Raw genomic sequence first — 5,560 nt, 5'->3', positions numbered from 1 at the left:
TGACAATGGAACCGAATTCAAGAACACTCAAATTGAAGACATTCTTGATGAAAAGGCATCAAACATGAGTTTTCGGTCCCTTACTCCCCTCAACAAAATGGGGTGGTCGAAATGAAGAATAAGACTCTCATTGAGTCGACAAGAACCATGCTTGATGAATACAAGATTTCGGATCAATTTTTGGCGTAAGCTATCAACACCGCATATCATGCCATCAACCGGTTGTACCTCCACAAGATATTGAAGAAGACCATTTACGAGCTTCTAACCAGTAACAAGCTAAATGTGTCGTTCTTTAAAGTTTTTGGTAATAAATGCTATATTCTAAATAAGAAGGACAAAATTTCTAAATTTACACCTAAGGTTGATGAAGGAATTTTGCTTAGATATGGATCAAATGTCTATGCATATCGTGTTTTCAACAAAACCACCGATTGTATTGAAATCTCGCGTGATGTGACATTTGATGATACTAACGGCTCTCAAGTAGAGTAAGTTGATCCTAATGTTTTATGTGATAAAGAAATTCCAAGTTGATCCTAATATTTTAGGTGATGAAGAAATTCCAAACGAGACGATAAAAAAGATGACAATAGGTGGAATTAAGCCTCAAGAGCCCAAAAGTTACAAGTGGCTTAAGATGATCAAGATCAACCCTCCATTAACTCAAGTGGAGCCACCTACATCAACTCAAGATCAAGACCAAGGTTAAAATACAATCTCCTTAATGGTCCTGCCCCCTAATTGTCCTATTGAAAACATCATTGACTGGACAATTTACTAAGTTTTCGACTACTTATTAGAGCCTGGACAGAGTTCTAAAAAATTAAACAACATCATCAGGAACAGTGCTATTGTACCAAATCAAAGAAAGCTCATAAACTGAACAAAGCTATCTAAATGCTGCCGAGACAGAGATAAACAAAAGGATAGCAAGATTCAAAGCGAGTACTGACAATAGAAAACAAGATGAATCAACTTCATTATCCAGAATCAATTTTGGTAAGCTATCTCTAAACTAACAGCAGCACACAAACTAGTCATCGGAACCATAACAGATAGCCCATTGGACAATCAACATAAAAAAATGTGTCGCCATGCCATACACAAATTCAGATTAGTGTATCATAGAACTAGAGAATCACAGGTCTAACTATTGTACTAAATAAATTGCCCAGTCTCAAAATGCCAATTCATCATTAAGCAACTAGAATATGTAACAGTGTTGTCTAGAACAGAAAGGGGACAAAAATCACATTGTTACTTGCTGAATCGCACAGATGACCGAGGCAAGGCACGGCTCTGTAGACGTTGTCCCAGAAATCCAATCACCTGCCAGTGGCCGCCAGCGAGAGGGAAAACAGAGATACACAGCCTCACCGCACTGCGTCAGCGCGTGCGGGCGAGCCTCGGCACACACAGCACCGACAAGCACCAACACAAGGGCTTCTTCACCCGATCCCTTGCAGCTTCAAAGCACCAAGCCAAAGACCGAGCTCCACTCGGCTCCAGCATAATAGGTGATTCCCACAACGGAAGAGGAAACCCGTGAGGAAACCAAGAGAATGGAGAGGATTTCCAGAGTCTGCACACAGAGAAGGAAGAGCCAGCCTACATATATGCGCAGCGACACCCTCCAACATCCCACGACCCCCGAAGGGATCGGGGATGCAGTTACGCCACCGCCGCCTCTCTCTTCTCTGCTCTCTTTCCTTTTCCCATCGTGAACCCTAGCTGAACCGAGTCCCAGGTCCCTTATACATCACCGCATGGGCCTAGGCTCCAACAATCAAATGGGCCAGCCGGTTCACCAAGGAAAAGGCCCAAAAACAATAAAATTTCAGATTTTCCTCAACAGTTTCTTCAAACTTGCATTCAACAAAATAGAGGAGCACTAAGCACCTGAATGGATCAAACAGGGCCAAATTTTGAGGTCAAGCCATAGAATAAAAATAATCAACCAAGCTGAAGCTAAAGGCAGAGTAATCAGAAGAAACAGCACAAGGACATGGTCTAGGGTTTTAATCCTTGGATCAATCTAGCAACCAAATCATCTTAAACTCAATCTTTGAGACAAACCCAACTGAATGCAACAGGATCAATTGAATTGATAGGGAAGAAAATAACAAACCTGATTGGGAGAGCCACACAAATGAACCATCCCATCCCCGTTCCCACCGTGATGAGAGGAGCAGAAATGATATGAATGGTCATGTGATGCGCCATAATTCCACTGGGTTACAATTCTCCTAAGTGCACACCATTCATTGAGTGCAATCCAAGTATTCCTGGAAAGGATATGGCATTATGATGTACTAGCAGCTCGGTAAAAAAAAAAAAAAAAAAAAAAACCTACTGAAATAAGAATTCACAACAAGCATGCCATCATCATGAAAGGGTCGTTTTGGCCATCATCATGCCAAGTCGAGGGATATTAATGGACCTTCTCCCCACATGTTCCTAGTTTCTGTTTGACCAAGTTATATGCAATGGGCATTTCCATATTTAACAATAAGTGGGGAAGTACGGGAAAAACATGATAAGCTATAAATAAAAGCAAGAATGCATGTGTGCTGAGTAATAGAGTATGGATAGCATACAGTACCGGTAAAAGAGATGAAAACTAGCGGTCCTATATGTCATCTGCCGTGCATATTCAAAAAAAGCCATTCGTGAACATAATCCTGAATGCCCATATGCTAGTTAAACTAATTATGATGGAAAGAACATAGGTGAACTCGGAGAAAAGCAAGCCACCATACAAAAAAATGAGGGGGCGAAAAGGTAGGGAGCAGTAAGGCCCCGTTGGCATGGAAGTATTCGATTGAAATATTGGACCAATTTTCCTTTGAACAATTTAATTCAAGTGGCTTGTGTGCAACAGCAAGTCAAATCAAAATAGATAGTTAAACACCAGATTAGATTTGCCTGCAAGAATGCCTTTCTACTTCCTAAATTAAATAAGCCACACAATGTTAACAGTTAAGTAGTTCCAACGAAGCTCCATATATTTTTCATCATAGCTAACAAGTTATGCTGGTCTGGACATAGGCAAATCCATCAAAAGATTTTTCACATGCTTGATAGCTTAAGTATTCCTTCTAAGCTAATTCCGCAGGAGCATGAAAAAACTATGCATATTTATTCTTTATTCTTTACTACGTAGTACCAGACACCCAAGCTTGAAAGCGAAGGTTAACTACATCTATCGACAACCATGAACAAGTAGCAGAAAAAAAGAATCAAGAGTAAGGAAATTTGACAACAGGAAGAGTGCGTTGCAAATCTACTAGGTTTCTAACTTCCAGAGTGGATGTTTCCTTCAATGCAGTATTTCTTGGTAAACATAAATAAATAAAAGCAGTGAAGCCTATGAATGAACAAATTTACATAACATCCTGAGAGTTATAGGCAATAAAAACTAAAGATTAAGCACAATCATATGTTTCTGTTGAATCAATTAATTAAAGTAATTATGTTATGGTCGGCAAAACATACATCCGGTGCAAGCAGCAGCAGCTGGCCTGATCAGGAGTCCAAATCGGTTTGGGTTGTTTAGATAAAAGTTTCGGATATAATTCAGGGAAGGTAGAAATTAAGGAAAGAGATATGTTTCATTAGGAAAGGAGATTGAGTCGGTTAGGCAAGAGATTGAATCTATTTTGGAAAGGAGATTGAGTTGGTTTAGGAAAGGAAATCGAGTCAGTTTAGGAAAGGAAAGAGAGATTGAGGCTGTCCTATTTATACAGGACACGTTATTGAATAAAGCAAGCAAGAATTCATCTACCTCTATCTATCTGTCCTCTCTCCCTTCCTTTTCCTCTCGCCTCCCTCCTGTTCCCTTCTTGCCGGCGACCACAGCACCACCTCGCCGCGGGCGGAAGCCTCAGCCTCGGGTGTTGCACAGCTACAACCTACGAAGACCGGGGTCTATCAATTTGGTATTAGAGATGCCAGGTTCCGATTTCGGTGAGGGCGCTATATAGCTCTCAGGAGATCCGAAGTCCTAACCAAGATGATGGCTGATATGCAGAAGACCATGCAAGCACAGTTCAGCGATTCGGCGCAGCAGATGGCTGCCATGTCCTCGCAGCTTTCAGTGGTCGACAAGCGCTCGCAGGAGACTGCAAATCAGCTGGCGGCGACAGCCTACGAAACGCGACATACAAAACCGGCCTATATCAAAATTCGAAATGCGACATGCAAATTTCGCTGACCTAGTTGAAACCGACGATGCGTTCGAGCGACTAGCTCGCCGGCGACGGCCTACGAATCGGCGGTCACCTCGTCCCCTTGCAGGCCACCGCCAGCCGCACATCATCGTCGAGCGCCTGCAAAATTCCTCCGGCAAGGAGCGCAGTAAGGGCGGCGCAGATCGGAAGGCGGAGGTGGCGAAACGGCGCGGGGTGCAGCGCACGGGGGTGGGTCGGGACTGGACGCCCGCGGCCCTCTCCTTCTCGCGCTGCGGCACCTCCTCCGCGCGGGAGCCGGACGCGGTTGCTGGTGCGCGCTGGGTTTGGGGATTGTTTTTTTTTACATGAGTAGGTTCGGGAACGGAAGAATGGGCTCTTGCACCACCCGAGCAAGTGGGTCTATCTAACTGGGCCGAGTGTCTCTTGGCCCATGCACTATCCTAGAACACATTAGTCTTCGTCGCTAGTGTTCAGAGTGGGTGATTATTCTTTTTTAGATGTTTAGAGTGGGTGATTGAAGTGACATGTATGTCTTTCTCTCAAGAATTTTTTTGGCATGTATGTGAATCTACTATGCCCAACGGGGTGTTAGATAGATGTCGTGTTTACACCTTATGTTTATATTGGCCTCATATTCATACTGGCCTCGACCCGCTATATATATGTAACCCACCTACCTTGAACAAATCAATAAGTTGCGTGAATTATCTCCACCAACATGATATAAGAGGATTTTGTTCCTCAACCTAGTCACTAAATCGCTTCCGTCGTGCCATCTTGGGGAGATTAATCCCCATGATCTCCATCGGGGCTGCGCAACTCCTACATCGAGGGTGGCGTCCACCGTGCTCTACACTGTTGCAACCTGCCACAGCCCTGGATCTACGACCCTTGTCGTTCGGTACTCCTCCATTAGGGCGGCGTCTGCCATGCTCTCCACCGCGTGATGCCGCCCGCCGTGGGCCCATGTTCCTTGTCGTCCAGTGCTCCTCCACTAGGCGGCATCCGTTGTGCTCTCCACCGCGCGTCCCACACCCCTGCACATCACCGACTGCCACAACCCCGTGTCGGTGTTCCTCAATGTCCAATGCTCCTCCACCGGGGCTGAATGTACTTGATATCACATAGAGGGGGGGTGAATAGGCATTTTCTAAAAAATAAAACTTCACAGTGGATTAACAGAATCCGGATACTCTAGGTTCAATCCGGAACTTTCGGGTTCCGGAAATTCCGAGCTCAACCCGGATAGCCCGACTGGAACACGAAATTGAAAACTAAGAATACCTAAGCAAGTCTAGTTGGTTCTAAATGTTACCACATGCTCCAAAGGTTGCTTTTTCACCAAATACATGCAACCACAAACTCAC

The 5,560-nt window shown here is 44.2% G+C and overlaps 1 long non-coding RNA gene across 1 annotated transcript; it reads right to left on the bottom strand.

Moving 5' to 3' along the window:
• Positions 1–741: 741 nt before the first annotated feature.
• LOC133927835 (uncharacterized) lies at positions 742–4,501 on the bottom strand. The gene is made up of 3 exons (XR_009911353.1): positions 4,218–4,501; positions 2,132–2,288; positions 742–1,902 (listed from the first exon to the last, which is right to left on the bottom strand). It is a non-coding gene; the product is annotated as an uncharacterized LOC133927835 (long non-coding RNA).
• Positions 4,502–5,560: the final 1,059 nt, after the last annotated feature.

Source organism: Phragmites australis, chromosome 8 (assembly GCF_958298935.1).
Source record: "Phragmites australis chromosome 8, lpPhrAust1.1, whole genome shotgun sequence".
In the NCBI taxonomy this organism is placed as follows: Eukaryota; Viridiplantae; Streptophyta; class Magnoliopsida; order Poales; family Poaceae; genus Phragmites; species Phragmites australis.
This window is presented reverse-complemented; position numbering and strand designations above follow the sequence as displayed.